The sequence below is a fragment of the Rhinatrema bivittatum genome, chromosome 12, assembly GCF_901001135.1.
Source record: "Rhinatrema bivittatum chromosome 12, aRhiBiv1.1, whole genome shotgun sequence".
NCBI lineage: Eukaryota > Metazoa > Chordata > Amphibia > Gymnophiona > Rhinatrematidae > Rhinatrema > Rhinatrema bivittatum.
In genome coordinates this window covers 12,716,458-12,736,026 of record NC_042626.1, presented here as the reverse complement: position 1 = coordinate 12,736,026, position 19,569 = coordinate 12,716,458, and the positions used below count along the sequence as shown (strand labels likewise).

Sequence of the window (19,569 nt, the reverse complement as noted above, 5' to 3'; positions counted from 1 at the left end):
TGGCACCTTCTCATGGAGATTAAAATTAAAAGAATTTAGAGAAGATTCTGCCACAGTTCCTAATGCAGGTTGCCCTCGTTTAATTTTTTTTCCTGTCACTTTGGGCTAAGCAGTTCAGTTGGAGCCAGGGCTGGGATCTGATGCCTTCGTGCATGACTACGCAAAGATTTATTCCCCAAATGTATACCATTATTTCCCCCTATCCACCACAAGGTACCTTAGGCTGCTCACTGGACTGAATGATTGAGTCATCATTTTCATTTTGTTCTGATCTGACAGATTTTCTCCTCTTTTAGGCTTCTGGCTGAACCAGAACCAGCTTTGATTGAGACTGTGGCACTGTGAGCCTGCATTCCTAGGGTTTTCATCCCCTCTCCATTTTCCATCAAGGGCAGCTAAGTCTCTTGTATCAGCAGGAGTGGTTGGTCCCTTCCTTACTTTTAAGAGGTGCATCTTCACATCCAAATCCTGGAGCCTTGCAAATTATTCCTCTGATTTACTTATGCGAGCAAAACTGGGAATATGCAGCTTAGCCATTTACGTATTGTCTCCCTCTCAATCATTAACTTAAATTTTACCAGATTATGATCATTACTGTCAAGTGGCCTCACCACCGTTGCCTCTCTCTCAACAAATCCTGCATTCCATTGAGAATTAGATCTAAAATCGCTCCCTCTTTCATCAGTTCCTAAACCAATTGCTCCTTAAAGCAGTCATTTATTACTTCCAATAACTTTATCTCTCTAGCATGTCCTGTTACATTTACCCAGTCAATATTGGGGTAATTGAAATCTCCCATTACCACACTGCCAAATTGGTTAGCTTCCCTGATTTCTCTTAGCATTTCATCATCCGTCTTATCATTTTGGCCAGGTGGACAGTAGTACACTCCTATCGCTATACTCTTCCTCAACACACAAAGGATTTCTACCCATAAAGATTTTATTATGCATTTAGTCTCTTGTATGATCTTTATCCAGTTGGTATCTATGCCATCCCAGACATAAAGCACCACCCTCCCACCAAGTTGATCCTCCCTATCATTGCAGTATAATTTGTACCCTGATATAGCACTGTCCCATTGGTTATCCTCCTTCCACCAGGTCTCTGAGATGCCAATTATTTTTTACCTCTTCATTCAGTGATGTATACCTGCAAGCAATATAGGCAGTAATTAAAATTGCTCCCAAATTATCATCACCTGTTAGAGGAGAAAGGTACAGTTCCCATGTACACTTCTTGTTCAGTTATACAACATTTACCAGCTCTTAGCTTCTTACTGTTTTGCTGTTTATTCCCCAGCTGGTTCAATAGGACTATGAAAGACCCAAATTACATTGTATTGTAAGTAAATCGGTGTTTCTTCCAGGAGAACAGTTTCTGAAAAGAGAAAATGTGCTCCTTATGAGGGACTCACTTGGCAGAAAAACTAAGCAAGCAGAGAAGTTTGTTGCTGAATCTGGGGACCATGCCTCCTTGCAATTTCTCATCAGCTTTTCTTTACCCTCCAACCCCTGCCATGGCGAGAGTCCTACAAGACATCAAGCAAGAGAAAGCAAAGATGCTGACACTTCTCCCGTTTGGATACACATCCCCTCCGACAGGCAGTCGTCCTTCCACCCCTGTGCCCTCTGGTTTATCACACCCTTAGGAGCTTGTCTCAAGGCGCGGGTTGTTTTTTTTTGAAAGATTAACATCAATGGCCAATGATTTTTCTTCTACAGTCAAAGAAACACTCTAACCCTAGAAGCAGGGGCAGCAGTGGGGGGCAAACAGACCTACTTCTGCCCCCGTCCCTCAAGCTCCATAGTTGCTGATCCTGTGTGGGGCAAAAGGTTGGTTGGGCTGTGGACTGGTGACCTAGAGGAAATGAGCATATGATAGATTGTTCCAGATTCAGTGAAAGAAAACGATAGTGACCTTAACATTTATTTATTACATGCTTAAAGGCATTCAGAGTATGATACAACGTCATATAACATATCAACTAAGGCAGCTACAGACCTCCCTTCCCAATTACAATAGTCAATAATGAGCAGCCTAATATAAAAACCTCTGACATACCTCTGAGCCCATCATCGTCTTACGACAAATCTCGCTTCCCTCTCACCTGCACCCTGCCCTCCCAAATCCCCTGTTCATGTTTGTTCAAGCACTCTACCTCCTCAACCATTGGGCCCTCATCTTCAACCCTCTGGAAAAGCTTGAACAAACAGCCAAATCTTTTTTTAAACAAGCTATATCTCAAACTAATCACAAGTTCTTAGGCAGACTCTTCCATAAGCCAAGTGCTGCAGGAAAAGATCGTCTGTTTCCAGTCTTGGATAACGTAACCGTTAGCTGCATCTCAGACGACGATCTTAACATCCTACCAGGCGCATACTATTTTAAATGATCCTTGGGAGCTTGCCCCAGCATTGCTGTCAACGTGAGTCTTAATACTTGGAACTGCATTTGGTATTGCAGTGGTAAGGAATGCAGGGCCTTCAGTACCGGCCTAATATGGGCCCCATATCTGCTGCTGGTCTTGGTGCGGGATTCTGGATCAGCTGAAGTCTTCTCAAGGACTTTAATGGTAAATCATAACAAACATTATTATAATAGTCTAACCGTGATGGTTATTCTCCCTGAGGAAGCTAACTTAATAAGTAGGGACACCGTGGTTTACAGATTCTCCATAACTGGGTCAGACTGCACTGAACCCTGTAGTCGGGGGCGGATTCCCGATGACGACCGGCCCGGGGATTCACCGCCCAGGCCGGCCCAGGAGATACCACGTGGTCTGCCGAGCGTGGCTCTGTCACAGCCGCGCTCGGCAGACCACGTGACTAGAGCGACCGGCCCACCGGGGGATGCCCGATCCCCCGATGGGCCAATCCGCCCCTGCCTGTAGTGCAGGAACAACAGACAAAGCAAAGTGAAGAGGAAATAAGATTTCCTCCATTGTCTGAGAAAGGAATCCTGTGCTTGGGAAGAGGCCATCATGGTTATCGCATTAAATCAGTTCAAACATAAACTGGACATGGTTTTATAGAAAAGAAGGCAGTGGTGGGTGTGAAGATATGGAAACACTCACAGGACTGTGTTACTGCAGCTATTCTGAGCCGATCACAGTATTTACTATCAGCTCTGATATTTTATTATTTTTAGTGTTCAGAATTAGCTATGTTTTTTTTGTTTCCTCCCCTTCCCCTGTATTGCCACCCAGCGGGAACTGTTAGGCATCCAGAAGGAGGCTGGACTTGCTGGACCTCTGGCCGTCTTTCAGCCTCAGCATCCATGTAAGTGGAGCTTTCAGATTTCTTGCATTAATGATTTTGTGAGAGATGCTTCAGGCATATAAGAAACATAGAAACATTGAAAAGGACGGCAGAAAAGGACCAAACGGTCCATCCAGTCTGCCCAGCAAGCTTATAATAGCATCTGCTACGCCATACAGGTCACCCCCATACTTAGTTTCCCAAACTGTGAAAGTCAGGGCGCTTGTTGGTTGCAGTCTGAGTCCAAGTCCCTATTACCCCCTGCTGTTGAAGCAGAGAGCAATGTTGGAGTTGCATCACAAGTATAAGGCTTATTGGTTAGGGGTAGTAACCGCCACACCAGCAAGTTACCCCCATGCACTCTTTTCCTCATTTCCATCCTCGAGCCTTTAGGGCTCCACAGTGTTTATCTCATGCCCCTTTGAAATCTTTCACTGTTTTTGTCTTCACCGCCTCCTCTGGAAGGGCGTTCCAGGCAGTGGTGGGATCTATGAATGCATGGTCAGCTGCCTCTTGTAATGATGTGGTTAGATTTTTTAAACTGGTATCAAAACTGAGTTCTGGCTGCACCTTCAGTCCCTCATGTTTGTCCTAGAAGCCCTTGGGATGGTGCCCTTTGAATGTTTGGGCTCATTGTAGTCCTGATCTGCACTGCTAGAAGAGTAGATAAGCCTCAGTATTGCCAAAAATTGGATGCAGGGAGGTTGTCCTTCTATCTTTCCATCCTATGTGCACTAACCCAGGAGGCACAGCGTCACATTTCTAGCCACGCACACACATCAGTTTCATGACGCAGTCCCTCCTTTTCGTTCATCCAGTCCCGGACCCGTAATGATCCCGTTCCCTGTTTCTAGCCACACAGGCTCCTATTTGCACAACAGGTAACCACATTAAGAACGGTGCCCGTGAAAGCCACATCTTGACCCAAGCCAAGTAAGGAATCCAGGAGACTGAGGAGCATGAAGAGGAAGGACCCTGAAACTGTAGAAATACGAAAGAGAAATACTGCAGTAGGGAAAGTCATTCTCATACTTAGATTTATGGGCAACAATAAGACTTTTCATATAGCTTTTAGGATAAATCTCTTTTTTTTTATGGTGGAAAGTATTAATGGGAATGACACGGCAGGAATAAGCGGCCTGGCCCTCAACTGAACACAACCTTCTCTGGAGCTGCCGAAGGGAACCCAGATATGCCATTTCCCCCTGGTCACCGTCCTCTCCCCCCATGTCAAAACATTATAAGTCTTTAATCCTTCCGAATGGAGTTTCGTCCTTAAAAACTGTGGTGCTTGCAGGCAAAAAAAAAAAAAGGCATTTCTTGACACAGTGCCAAGGAGGTTGGACTGAAAAACTTTTACAAGCACAGGGCAGGCTGTCCTATGACAAGGAAGCAAGAGAGGAGGAGAGCGACCGAGAAAGGGAGTGAGAGAGAGTTGGCGTGGACAAGAAGAGAAAACAAGAGGCTAATACAGAAAGAGAGGGGAAAGGAGAAAGCGGAAGAAAGATTGGGACAGAAGAGGCAAGAAAGGGGGAGAGTATTGCCGTGATAGAGGCCAAAAAGAGGGACAGAAAAGGAGAAGATCTGGAAGTAGACTCGGAGACAAAGAGACGGAACAGCTGGGGGAGAGAGTTAGAGAAGTACAGGGAAAAAAATGGAGACATGCACGGGAAGAGAGTGAGGGACAGGACAGAGAAGACGGGGAAAGGGAAGCAGGAAGTTACCCACAATTGGTTAAAGAAAGAGAGAGAGAAGCAGAAAAAAATGAAAGCAGGAGGGGGAGAGAGAGAGAGAAAAAAAAAGAGAGAGTCCCAGTAGGTAGCAGAGAACATGAACTGGAGACAGACAAGAATCACAAATATAACGCTAGCACAGAGAACTTTCCCTTCTGAGAACCAAGGAATTAAGAGAACAATGGGCAATTGCGTTTGGAAAAATAGAAAGAAAGAATGACATCACTCCAGCTGGGGACCTGACAGAATGACATCACTCCAGCTGGGGACCTGACAGAATGACATCACTCCAGTCAGGGTAGCTTTTGCAATGCCTGTCAGAGGCAAAACGAACAGACCAAAGCAATGTGGCAGCCGAGAATTCTGTTCCACTCATTAAACGCCTCGCTAATTGGATATTAATTCTCGAGCTGGTTAGGCTCCGTAAAACGTTTCTCTCCCGGACGATGGTCTGGAAAGATCCAGTGGGAAGGGAGAGGGAGGGAGGGTCGCGCTGGTCCTCCTTGTCCTGGGCAGAATTGCATTTCTGTTTTCCTCTTATTTGAACTGGGTCTCTTCTGACACCCTCTACAAGCCAAGCTCGCTCGTAGCCCACGGAGCTACAGGTCCTGGTCTCGGTAACAGCAGCTCCCCCCCCCCCCCCCCCCGGGGTCATCGCTGCGGTGGGTGTGCGGGTGGGTGTGCTTCTGATTCTTGTATTTTCTTACCTTCGCCTGGGAAAAACCCAACACTTTTAATAGACTCGTCTGCACCATTCTGCATTGGCGCGGCGGCCGGGCGAGCTTAAGGAGCCCCTTGTGAAAGACTGCCAGGGTCTTCTGGATGTGCGAGGCGAGTTCCCCACCTGGGATCGGTGCCAACTCCTCTGCAACGGGCTTCCAGCCCCCCGACTCGCAGCCCCTGCCAAGGCGCCTGCTCCCGTCGCTGACTGTGGTTGCAGCCCGCCGCGAGAGGCACCGAAGATCTATGACAGGCCTGCTAATTCACTCTTTCATTCAGCTGTTTTGTTTTGTTTTTTTTTGGTCTGGTGTGGATAGCTCTATATTTATTAAAAGGGTCCTTTCTAGCTGTAAATTATGCACAGGGCTGATTGGGGAATAAGAGGGATGTGTGTGTGTGTGTGTGTGTTGCGGTGGGGGGGGCTGTCTGCGAGTTTCTTTCCCTTTCCCTGGGAATTAACATGCAGAAGATGAGCCTGTCACTTTGTTTACTGTCAGTGTCTATTCAAGGGCCGGGTGAGGGCTTTTGTTTTCAGGCTGGATGGTGATCCGTGCCAGCTCCCTGACTTGGCAGCGGGGCCAGAGTGGGCAGGGAGTATGTAAAAGGGGAATTATTGCAGAGGCTGAAATTAAGGCTTCTCTGGGCCTGCCGCCACTTCCCCGTTTTAAGTGCAACGTTCGCTGCAAGGCTCTCCCGCTTGGCGCACTCTTTCTTTCGCTTTTTCTCTCTTTCCCTCCTCTCCTGGCTCTTTCTTCTCTCGTTGTCTCCCTCGCTGTGTCTCTCTCGCTCTCTCTCTCTCTCTCTGTCTTTTTCGGGCCAGAGCAGAGAAGCACAAATAATTTTTTTTTTTTTTTTTTTTTGGGTTCGTTCCATCCTGTTGCTTTGGATTCTGGATGCTTTTTTTTTTTTTTTTTTTTAAACCGACCTCGTCCCCCACCTCAGACAGCGACTTCCCCGGTAAAACCCGTTCCATGTCCTTGGCATCCAGGTATTTTAAGGCAGCGCAGCCCGCCCTGCACGCTGCGATCCTCCGAACCCAACGCTCTGATAACCCATGCCAGGAGAACAGAGACGCTGGGGCAGGAGGAGATATGGGCCTTTATTGTGTAAGCTGCTTTGATTACAAAAGATGTTTGTTCCTTCGGGAGGGGTGTGTGTGTGTATGTATGTGTGTGTGTGTGTATGTGTGTGTGTGTGTGTGTGTGTGTTTGGAAAAGGTTTTGCCGGGGGAAAAAAGATTTTTTTAATTTTTTTTTTTTAATTTTTTTCTTCTGAAAATGTATTTTCAAAGGTTGCCCTGCTCTCAGGGATTGACTGTGAACTGTTTACAAGAGTCCAGTGTATGGGAAATGTTCTTTATCTAATGGTTTGCTTGTGGGGATATTTGTGCCAGCTTTTGTCTGTGCCCCTCGGCCTTCCATGCGTCCCTTGTGTCACTCCTGGCATCTCGGAGGCGGCCTGTCTCTCAGCACCAAGCCGAAAAAGGGGAAACATTTTCTCACAAACTGGGCCTACGAAACCTTCCGAAGCCTTCGCCTTGCAAAAAAAAAAAAGAGTAAAATTCAGGAGCCGGGGGGGAGGTGGGAAGAGGAAAAAATATCAAATTGAATTATCTCGGAAGGGAGCAAAATGGTATCTTTAAAGTGCAGCTGTTACCAGCTGCTTATTTGCTGCCTTCCACTTCCCCGTCCTGTTCTCAGCCTCCTCTTTCCATTTTAGTCACTCACAGGCTAGCGTTGGTGGTGTTCAGGCCCTTATTTTATTTTATTTTCTTCACACAAAGGTTGAGTCATTTTTTTCGAACCTTGACACAAACACAAAGAAAAGAACTGGTGATTTTTTGCCAGGTCTGAGGGATGGATGGACTTGTGCGTCTCCACACGCGGGCTTTTTAGAATCCAACATGGCTGCTGCATGCTGCCATAGGGGAAGCAGGAGGCTCGGAAGCCATGGATGTGCCCCCCCCCCTTCCCCTCCTGCCTCTGCTCCTGCAGGAGCCTCCAACCATTGCCGACAGATTGCTCTCTATTTACTTTGGGTATGGTGGACACTGAGACTCTCTCGCCTTTTTTAAAAAAAAATTTCAGATGTTTAACTGTTAAGATGCTGGGTCAGATTTAATTTGTGGGTGGCTTTTGTTCATATCTTCGTCTTGCAGTGTGGTCAGCCATTATATCCTAGGAATAAGTGAGCGAGAGAATGAGTCCCGGCATGTATGAGGGAACGTAAGGAGCCTCATGGCAGCTGGCCATTTTACCTTGGGATTTCAGAAAGAGGCCTGGCACATGCGAAGGAAGACAGAAACCTCATGGCAATAAGCCATGTACTTTAGGACTGAGAGTGTGTCCTGATGTGTGAGTGGAGGCAGGTGGTTTGGTTATGGCAGTCAGCCATTTTACCTTGGAACTGACAGTCCTAATAGAGCAGAGAAGCTGGGAAGCCCTGCATGAGTCAGTCAGCCATTTTATCTCAAGACTGAGAGAGGATCCTAGTATTGGGGAGATGGGAAGCCTTGCTTGTGGCAGTCAGTCGTTTTACCTGAAGGGTGAGGGAGAGTCCTAGTGTATCAGAGAAGATACGAAGCCATTTTATGTCAGGACTGAGCGAGTGCTCATGTAGATCAGGCAAGAAGGGAAGCGATGCTACCTCGGGCCTGAAAGACCTCGTGTATCGACAAGATGGGAAGCTTTGTGGCAGTTAGCCATTTTACTTCAGATCGGAAAGAGAATCGCAATGTGTCGTGGGACATGGGAAGCGTTTTGTGGCAGTCAGCCATTTTACCTCAGGATCAAGAGAGCCCTAGTGTATCGGGGGGCATGGGAAGGCTTGCTTGTGGCAGTCAGCCATTTTACCTCAGGATCAAGAGAGCCCTAGTGTATCAGAGGGCATGGGAAGTCTTGCTTGTGGCAGTCAGCCATTTTTACCTCAGGTCCTAGGGAAGGGCCTGCTTTGGGGAGAAGAGTGAGGTGCAGTCAGCTTTTTTTTCCTCAGGATTCTGTGCGAGTCCATGTTTGAAAGACTTTTCCATGGGTGAGAAATGTTTAGGAGGGAAATGGGGCTGCGTCGGCTTCAGGCAGTGGCCTTTGCATGTTTGGTAGAGCATCGTTGTGTTGGCTTGTGCTGAGACCGGGCTGTTGGCTAGATTTGAGAAGACACTTCGCTATTGTCCCTCCTCAGCCAGCTGCCATGTTAGAGCCAGCATTAGCATAGCCTTTTCCCAGATTGTGAAAATTTTTAATGTCTGTGTATGAAAGGCATCTGTTATCCTCTTTATGTCAAAATTAATTTATCTCCAAAAAAAAAGCATTACACCTTAGAAAATACCACAGAAATATAGGAAAAGGGGTTCCAATGTTTTTTTGGAAATGGTATCAGATTTCAAATGTGCTTAAATTGTTAATCCACAGGCTCCTGCCCGCAATGGGCTTCACCTGTATCATAGCGAAAGCCCGCTGATTAACCTTTTCCCTTTTCCCACCTATCCTACATGCGGTATTTCTAAAACTATTTTCTGCTTTTATCTTTGACTTTTATTCCAACCAAGCAAACTTGGTTGGAATAAACATTTTCTTTTGAAAATGTTTCTCCTTTATCTTAACTGCCTCATTGAGCCTGGCACCTCTGATACAGGCGAAGCCCATTGCGGGCAGGAGCCTGTGGATTGACAATTTAAGCACATTTGAAATCTGATACCATTTCCAAAAAAAAAAAAAAAGTTTTGATTTAAACCTTGGAACCCCTTTTCCTATATTTCTATGCAATTAGGTTATTCCCATTCCATGGACCACAAAAGCTAATTGTTTGCTTTGGATGCAGGTCCCCTCTCTCGCCTCCTTTTAGGCGCTGAAATGCTCATTTCTCAGAAATATTCCTAATGAGGCAGCCATCTCTTTGTTTCCAGGAAGATTTCATTTCGCTAAGACTTACTGCCCCCGGTTGGCGTAGAGACGGTCGCCCTGTGGAACGCAGCAACATTGCCCTCAATTCTGCAAAAATTCCTGAAAGAATGCAAATGGCCGCCTATGGAGATATTTGCCCTCCTCTCCCCCACCCCCCCCCCTTGCGTGACCAACACTGCCAGCATCACTATGTCACATGAGCTCCGGTCATCTCCCTCCCTCGTCCTTACCGCTACCTTCTGTACCTGGGCCCACGCAGGTTTCAATTCTGCCACCGATTTGGCTGTTAGTGGCACGAGCTCGTGGCAATTGCAGGCATCCGCTTTGCCCGCCTCCCCCGAAAAATAAAAATGTCCTTCTTTCTTGTGAGGCTACCTACTTGCAAGATTCATATCATTAACTGCTCGTCTTTTGAAGACGGTTTTGTTTTCGGGATGTTGAAGCCAAGAAAAGTGCAATAAGGGATAATTAAGCTAGCTCAGGGGATCTTGGACTCTGCCACTTCTGTGCAGGATTGTTTTTTTTTTTTTTTTGTTTGCCCAAGGCTGAATTTCACAGGCTAGAGAGGCCTGGTTGGTTGAGTGGAAAAGTGACCAGGAGCCCTTAACTGCTAATACACTGCCAGGACTCTGAAGCCAGAAAAACACCCTGAAATATCACGCACCGAAAAAAAACCAAAACAGGAAGAACCCAGCCAGGCAGGAAATCAGAGAGACTGAACTGCACCTGTTTAAATAAAACTCTTCGTCCAAGACTATCACATGCAGTTTTAGAGGTGTTACTTTGTGAAAAGTCACTAGGTATAGTTACAATTCTAGTACCCTGGGGCCGGCCAGAAATCTCTGTGTTTCACCTCGGTAATGCTTCTATCCTTGATGCCCATTTGAAAAAAAACAAACAAATAAATTTACCAGAGCGCCGGGGATATTCTGTGCAAGCAGAGGGAATGGGAAGTCGGACCATTCCAAGCTTATCTGTAGATTCAGAAGGATCTTTGAAAGCGAAGTGCATCGTTTTGACATGAAACTAAAATAAACCGAAACTGCTGTCTTTGCAAGACGACAGACATGTTGGGGCTGCCGAGGGGAATCTGCTTTTCAAAAATAGCTCAAAGCAGCTGAGATGTCTATTTCATGAAATGAAGGTGTTAAGTCCCGCATTCATCTGTAATTTCTGGGCTTAGATTGCTCCATGAGAATTGCCACCTGGGTCATGACAAAGGTCCGTCTGGCCCAGTGCCCTCTGTGTGGTGGTCGGGGTGTGCAGAGAGCTGTCTCTTCTCTCCCGCACGCTCCCTGCTTCCAACCATTAGGGGCTGAGCATTAATGGTGGGGTTTGCATCAATCCTTGATGAGCTCTGGCTTTGACCGAAACAGAATATGGTGGTAGATAGCGAGCAAAAGGCCCATCCAATCTGCCCAGTTTACTTCCCAGTGCAGTGCTGTAGATCCCGGTTAATCTCTGGCTTTCCCTCGATGGTGCTTTTAGGAACAAGCTCAGGGCCTCAGATTATGAGAGGACGCTAAATGCAAACACATTACTAAATTTCAAGTTTTACTTTTTGGTTTTTGGTCTATAAGAACGTAAGAACTGCCACGCTGGGTCAGACCAAGGTCCATCGAGCCCAGCATCCTGTCTATGACAGTGGCCAATCCAGGACGCGGGCACCTGGCAGATCCCATAAAGTAGATTCATTCCTATCACTCACTCCCAAGGATAGCGATAGCTTTTAGACTACCTGCCTAATAATATTTTATGGACTTTTCGTCCAGGAACTTGTCCAGACCTCTTTGAAACCTCGCTATGCTCATCGTCCTCTGGCCACAGATTCCACAGCTTGATTGTGCGCTGAGTGACAAAGTACTTTGTACGATCTGTTTTGAATCTGCTGGTTGTTAGTTTTTATGGAGCGTCCCCTTGTCTTAGTAATATCTGAAAAGGTAAATAACCGTCCTTCATTTACTTGTTCCACCCAGCTCGAGATTTTATAAACTTCTATCCCGTCCCCTCCCAACGTCTCTTTCCCAAGCTGACGAGTCCTCACCTGTGCATCACTGGAGAGACGCTCACCCTCCTCTGCACCTCTTCTAATTCTGCTACGTCTTTCCTGAGATGGGGGCGACCAGCACTGCACAAGATTCGGTCGCAACATTGCTCGATACAGAGGCAGTGGGGTATTTTCTGTTTTATTCTCCATTCGTTTTGGGATCGTTCCCATCTTTCCTGTTTTTGCTTTTTTTTTTGACTGTCGCCAAACACTGAGCTGAGGATTTCAACGTATTGTCCCCAGGCACTCCAGAGTCCTTTGCCTGGGTGGTGACTTCCAATACGTAATCCAGCAATGCGTTCCTGTAATTGGGATTAGTTTTCCGTGCGTGCATCACGTTGCACTTTTCCACATTAAATTGCCTCTGCCGTTTAGAGGCCCAATCTCCCAAGGCCCTTCCGTACTTCCTCGCAATCTATTGCTCTTTTAACAACTCTGAATAATTTTGTGTTATCTGCAGATTTGATCACCTCACTCGTTCCCTTTTCCAGATCATTTATGAATCCTTGTAATACCATGCTGCCTCTTAAACTAACAGAGTCTAGGGCTTCAGCTTGTCTTAATCTGGGGCTACTTTCCCTTCAGTTTTTCATGGCTAAGTGTCCTCCGTGTCTAGCTCGGGCTTTTTCGAGTTCCGTAACTGTCTGCTTTGGCTCCCCACCACCTCCCCCGGGAGGCTGTTCCATGCGTCCGCCATCCTTTCTGTGGAATAACCTTAGGAACGTTATTATGGCGGCCATGGGACTGTTGATCATGGCAGCAATTGGCCCCCAGCTTCCTGTATTGTGAGTCTGCTTCCTGTTTCCTCCCAGCGCCGGCCTATCGGCGCCAGAGGAGGGTGGGTGGGAGGAGAAGTGGAACAGGAAGTAGCTGCTCCCCAACTTTCATTGACAGCGGCACAAGTTGTCTGGATCCTTTTCGCTCTTCACCCAAGAGTGTTATCTCCATGGTGAATACCAAGCTCAGGGATGGCAATTCTCAAAAGAGGCCACATTATTAAGTGACTTCCTGAAGGTCACACACAGTGAGTGACAGAGAGCAGAAGTGAGCCGGGATCTTCTCTGTAGAGTACAGCGTCAGGCCGGCCTTCTGATGAGCTGTGCAGTTTGACACCCTTACAACACACAGGGTACAAGAAAGCAGTGCTCTCTTTCTCAGCGCTCGCCAGGCTGCACATTTCGAGTGCTTGCGGGAATTCATAATTCATGCCTTATCATACACCAACGGTTAACGGTGCATACTTGGCCGGGTTTCATATCACATTCCGGCACTGATGATTAAAATTAAAAAAAAAAATCATAGAATAATGAGTCGACTGGAACGGTCATTTAGCACATGCCTCCATTTCTGGCCAGTATCCACTGTACCCTTATCATTCCTTGATTAATATGAATAACGAACATTTTCTGTGTAACCGCCCTCACAGGAAACTGGCAGAATTGTTTCTGGGTAATTCCTCTTGCTCAGTGCTGAGAACAGTGGATTTCCTCTAAGTGTTTCCTTCCGCTTTGAGTTTCTGTTACCATGTGCCCGGCGTATTGGCGCACATACTTTTCCATGTATTTCTCCAGTTGATCCTGGAATTAGTAAGTGTAGCTCCTGTATTAGGGATGCCAGATGACTTCGGACTATCAGGGGCAGATGCCCCAACCCATCCAGTCCACGCATTGCAGTGACGGCCCTCTTCCAGGGGCCATGCACCAGGGATCCTTCCGGAGCCCTGCAATCACAGGCCCCGAATCCGGCCAACAGATGTCACCATCGCAGAACGGCTGTGGCTCCCTCACTCACCGAGGGGGCCGTGAATACTGCCTCTCCGGCTGACCTGAGGAACTCACCAGAATGTTGGGAATTATTAGGAAGGGAATGGAGAATAAAACGGAAAATGTCATAATGCCTCTGTAACGCTCCATAGTGAGACCGCACCTTGAATACTGTGTACAATTCTGGTCGCCGCATCTCAAAAAAGATATAGTTGCGATGGAGAAGGTACAGAGAAGGGCAACCAAAATGATAAAGGGAATGGAACAGCTCCCCTATGAGGAAAGACTAAAGAGGTTAGGACTTTTCAGCTTGGAGAAGAGACGACTGAGGGGGGATATGATAGAGGTGTTTAAAATCATGAGAGGTCTAGAACGGGTAGATGTGAATCGGTTATTTACTCTTTCGGATAATAGAAAGACTAGGGGGCACTCCATGAAGTTAGCATGGGGCACATTTAAAACTAATTGGAGAAAGTTCTTTTTTACTCAACGCACAATTAAACTCTGGAATTTGTTGCCAGAGGATGTGGTTAGTGCAGTTAGTGTAGCTGGGTTTAAAAAAGGATTGGATAAGTTCTTGGAGGAGAAGTCCATTACCTGCTATTAAGTTCACTTAGAGAATAGCCACTGCCATTAGCAATGGTAACATGGAATAGACTTAGTTTTTGGGTACTTGCCAGGTTCTTATGGCCTGGATTGGCCACTGTTGGAAACAGGATGCTGGGCTTGATGGACCCTTGGTCTGACCCAGTATGGCATTTTCTTATGTTCTTATGTTCTTATTGGTGGGGGTGGGGACCAGGACTGGCTCGCTCAGGCCCTGAGTGCCAGGATCTATCTGCTCGCACCTTCTCGCATGTAGCTCCATTCTCAGGGCAGCGAGTGCGATCTCTTGGGATGCTCTCCCTGCTAATGGTGGTGGGAGAATCGCAGTGGAACTAGGGTTGCCACCTAAGCTCCAAGTCTTAATGACCAGGCTAATCTAGTCCTGGCTTGAACCTGCATTTGTAGTCCTGCTTTGTCTAAGATAATGTTAATAATAGTTTAGAAGAGAGATAACACCACTTTGTCAGAATTATTGATTCAAGTAATAGCGGTGTTTTGTTACACCAGCATTGTTTTTTCACTGAAAGGGAAAACTCAGGACTGGATTAGCAAGCTCCTTATGACATGGAGCCGGGGGGGTTGCAGATCAGTCACTGGCAGGGAGACAGTTCAGTACTGCAGCTACGTTTCATAGTGAAATGTTTTTGCTTGTTAAAAAGCTTTTAAAATATTTTTCCAAAATGAGACTTTGACACTGCCACGGCTGATTTTAGCAAGTTTTTTCCCCTTTAAAAGATGATCTTGGAATTAATTTGACTTCCAAAAAACAAAAAAACAAAAAAAAAAAAACCCCAAACCTTGGCAGTATTTCAGATTTGCAGTTCTTGGAGTTTATTTCTCTCTTTTCTTTTTTTTCTTTTGACTTCCAAACTGAAATGTTGAACCGAATCCCCCGGAAACAGACGGAAAACGCCACCTCACGCCGGCGGGGGCGCACTTTCTCTTTAAGACCAGCAGGTCCGAGTCGCGCTGGCCACGAGAAAGGGTCCGGGAGGGAAGCCCGGCAGGGACAGATGGGCCTCCGCTGGCCTTGGGGCCCGATGGCCCGATTCTCAGCTCCCCCCCCCCCACCTCCTTTACCCCCCTCCCCTGCCACCGTGCCAGACATGGGAGCGGGCAGACGGGCGTCCTCAGGCGCTGCGCAGTCGTGGACTCGAAGGAAGATGGCCGCCACCAAGCCCGTGGCGTTCTCTCTCTCTCTCTCTCTCTCTCTCTTGAGAAGGGAAGGGCTGCGTGTGCTGCGACTGCTTAACCAGGGCGGCCATCTTGGAGGCAAACTGCTTTTTTTTTTTTCCCCTTTGTAGTCATGAGCTGCCAGCCAGCGATGGGCCCTGCTTGGAATCGGACCAAAAACTGAGACAGAGTGGGCAGTTCTTCTCGCTTTCTTTTTTATTTTTTTGGCCTACGCTGAAAGGACGGAGATCCAAAAAAAAAAAACAAAAAACAACCCACCCCATCCGTTGCCAGACTCGAGCTGTGGTGTTCTCGGGAAGCGCCTGGCTGCGTGCAGATCTATGCAACTGGAAAGAAGCTTTGAAAGGAAAGGTTTGTCGTGCAGCAGCAGCAAAGCCTTTGCAGCTGTGAAAGCGCTTGAAAATGCTTGTTTCACTCTCGGGGACCGGTGGATTGATTGTAGTTAATGGAAGCCAGTGGTTGCTGGCACTACCCTGAGGAGCTTTAAGGTGGCCAGGCGGCTCCGTGTCATAAGGGGCAGGGGGAGCCAACCCTGGTTTTATCCCCACCCCATCGCACCTGTGGACTAGCTGTTCCTTCCTTCCTTCCTTTCCCGGAGCAACTGGAACTACAAGTCCCAAGATGCAATGAGTGAAACCAGGACTGACTCAGCCTGCCCTTTGCTTTTGGGACGCCGGTCACCTCATTCTGCTGTCTCTTTCAGAAAGTGGGGGGGGGCTAGCAGTTTTGTGGAGGGCCCTTTAATTACAAGTAGAACTTGTCACTTGGTGACGTGCTGGGGACCAGACCCATTCTGTGCCATTTCTGTGATCTTATAGGGCTCAGCTATTGCTATGTGGTTTGGGATTTGTATCAACCCAATTTTCTGGACATTTATAACAGTTGGTGGGGGTGGGGAGGGGAGAAGGTGGATAGAGGAGAGAAAAATAACGAGGAAACTGAAATGATGTTCCTTTGGTAGTGCCACACGCTCACGGACCCTGCTTTTGTATGAATGGTTCCCAGACTCACAGGTGCCTCTCCTCCTGGAGTCTGTGTGAGCCGGAGGCTTCAAAACCTCCTAGGTAGACTAGGGTGACCCCCTCACCCCAGCTAAACTGAACAGGGCTGATCCAGCCCTAGGTTTCCCCCTCCCCATCTCCACTGCATGCAGTGATTTTGTATTTTTGATTCTCACATTGACATCATCCCCCCTCCCCCCCCCCCCAAAAAAATATCTGATCTACAAATCCTTGCATGCAATGGGGACCACCAGGACTGGATCAGCCTGCTAGGTAGTGAGGTGGGAGCCCTGCCCTGAGCAGAGTAGAACAGGGACCACCCAGCATCGCTGCCTGTAGATTAGAATCAGGCTGAGTATCCAGTTTTTCTGCCATTTCCTGTCTTTGTCAGACGTGCGTGCCATGTGTTGGGGGTATGCTTTCGTTTCAAATGACGTAGGCAATAGTCTTTATTGTTTCTGGTCGCTTTTTAAATGAAATGACGGTATAAAAAAAAAATCACAAAATTGTATTTTATTTTTTTTGTTTCTAGTGTGCAGCATTGGCTGAAACTAAAAAAGGCCCCAGTGAAGCAGAACTCGGACGAGAACCTCCCCCAGTGAAACGAAATGATATTTTATTGGCCTTCATACCCCTACCACCTATTGCTGCAGGCTCTGCCTAACTGTGCGCAAGTCATCGGTAAAAGCAGCAGGTCTCCAGCAACCTGTCCTGAAAACTTTCCAGTACTGCTCTGACAGACCCTTGGAGACTGAGCTCCCCTGAGAATGACTTTATTTATGCACTCTTATAATGCACAGATACGAAACCATCGGTGCGGCATATGATGAAACGCCCACAAAATAAAACTTGCAAATACATAAAACAGAAGGTATTGTGATGAGAGAGGGATCAGAAGCTTCAAAAACACCAGGACATCCTCTTCCAGTCTCCAGTCGTGGTTTTTTTTAATCATTACACAGCCCAAAAGGACTCTGGGTTTCGTGGTCTGTTCTCGATAGAAACAGCAGGACTGAAACCCCTAATGATGGTTGCTAGCCCCATGACTGCCTAAGCTTTGTGGGACAAGATTTACATTCTGGGCACAAACATTTCTAAAGCCTTTTTCTTGCAAAGTGGCGATTGTGCTGCGTGGAATGAATTTTGCATCTGCGCCAAATGTAAGGTTGGCGCATAAAGCCGCAGTTCCCACTAGTGTTGAAGGAAAGAAATTGAGCTAAATGAATCTGCATGTGTTCTTCCGATCTCTTACCTGTTTAATCATCCCAGGAGATTTTCCTAAAGCATACATTTGATGCCGGGCAGCAATTTGCCCTGAAGATTATGTTTGCTAAAACTGATGCTTTGATAGCACCGCAGACGTTTCTCCGCTCCTTAAATCTGGCTTCAGGCATTCATGAAGACTTCAGGTCATTTAGCCTGGACATGGCTTTCATACTTGTCCTCAGGGTCCTTAGTAGTAGATGTGGATTTCGTCCTTGGCCATACTCTCAAAGCTGGATTCTCTTTGCTAATCCAGATGTAGCTTGGCCACAGGGAACATAAGAGGTGCCCTGCTGGTCAGTCCAAAGGTTCATCGAGCCCAGCATCCTGTTTCTGATAGTGGCCAGATCTCCAGGATGTGCTCGGCAAATCCCAGAGAGTAGATTCATTTCTAGTTACCCATTCCCTAAGATAAGCAGTGGCTTTTCCCAAGTCTACCTGGCTAATAATTGCTTATGGACTTTTCTTCCAGCAACTTTATCCAAACCCTTTTTAGACTTGACCACACCCTCTGGCAACAGACTGCACAGCTTAATTGTGCGTTGAGTGAAAAACATATTTTCTGCAATTTGTTGTATGTCTGCTACTCGTTAGTTTCATGGAGTCTCTCCTAGTCCTTGTACTATCTGAAAGAGTAAATAATCATTCCCTATTTATCATTCCCACGTATGATCTTATCATTCCACGTATGATCTTATCAACCTCTATCATACCTCTTCTCAGGCATCTCTTCTCCAAGCCGAAGAGCCCTAACCTGTTTAACTTTTCTTCATTCAGAAGCTGTTCCATCCCATTTATTATTTATGTTGTCCTTCTCTGACCCTTTCTTATTTCCACTATGTCTTTCTGGAGATGGGGCGCACACAGTACTCAAGGTGCGGTCACACTATGGCTTGATCCAGAGGCAATATGATGTTCTCGGTTTAAGTCTCCACTCCTCTTTGGATCAGGCCTGACATTCTATTTGCTTTTTTTGACCATTGCTGTAACCAGAGGTAAGGATTCCAATGTATTGTCCACAGTGACACCAAGATCCTTTTCCTGGGTTTGTGACTCCTAATATGTAATCCAGCATTGTATACCTCTAGTTGGGATTATTTTCCCTTATGTGCATAGCTTTGCATTTGTCCACATTTCATTTCATCTGCCCTTTAGATGCCTACTTCTCTAATCTCGGCAAGGCCCTTCTGTTGTTCCTCACAGTCTGCCTGTATTTTAACTATTTTGAATATTTTTGTGTCATCTGCAGATTTATTTGCCTTGCTCACATCTTCCTTTCTTGATTATTAATGCATAAGTTAAACAGCACTGGTTTCAGTTCAGATACCTGGTTTAACTCTTTCCATTGGCAACAGGAGAATGAAATGGAAACACAAATTGGAACAAGTTCTGTCTTGCAACAGTGGTGACTGTCATTATGGATCTGTCCCGGAGATCACAACATCTGTAATTTGTAAAGAGTCTGTAAGCAAGAGTTGGTTATTGAATTTCAGTTCTATCCTATTGTGCATTGAGCTGAGCTGAATATAAGTTACATGTGTCGGCCATTTTGGAACAGTGTCGGCCATCTTGCAACAGTGGTGACTGTCATTATGGATCTGTCCCGGGGATTACAGCATCTGTAACTTGTAAAGAGTCTGTAAAGGAGAGTTGGTTATTGAATTTCAGTTCTATCCTATTGTGCATTGAGCTGAGCTGAATATAAGTTACATGTGTCGGCCATTTTGGAACAGTGTCGGCCATCTTGCAACAGTGGTGACAGTCATTATGGATCTGTCCCGGGGATTACAGCATCTGTAACTTGTAAAGAGTCTGTAAAGGAGAGTTGGTTATTGAATTTCAGTTCTATCCTATTGTGCATTGAGCTGAGCTGAATATAGGTTACATGTGTCGGCCATTTTGGAACTCACCACATTATGACTCCAGATGGAGGATTTTTGGGCTGTCATAACTTTTATTGGATGAAGCCAGCATAAGAATTATCCAAAGATAAAGTTTCTAGTGTCAGAAGCTCACATGAAGCACTATCCTTGGATAATCCTTAAGTAGGTCCAGTAAAACGGCTATCAGCTTGACAAGAGCC

The 19,569-nt window shown here is 46.5% G+C and overlaps 1 long non-coding RNA gene across 1 annotated transcript; it reads left to right on the top strand.

Moving 5' to 3' along the window:
* The first annotated feature begins 6,645 nt into the window (after nt 1–6,645).
* Nucleotides 6,646–19,208, top strand: LOC115074403. Its single transcript, XR_003852236.1, has 2 exons — nt 6,646–6,819; nt 15,333–19,208. It is a non-coding gene; the product is annotated as an uncharacterized LOC115074403 (long non-coding RNA).
* The last annotated feature ends 361 nt before the right edge of the window (nt 19,209–19,569 follow it).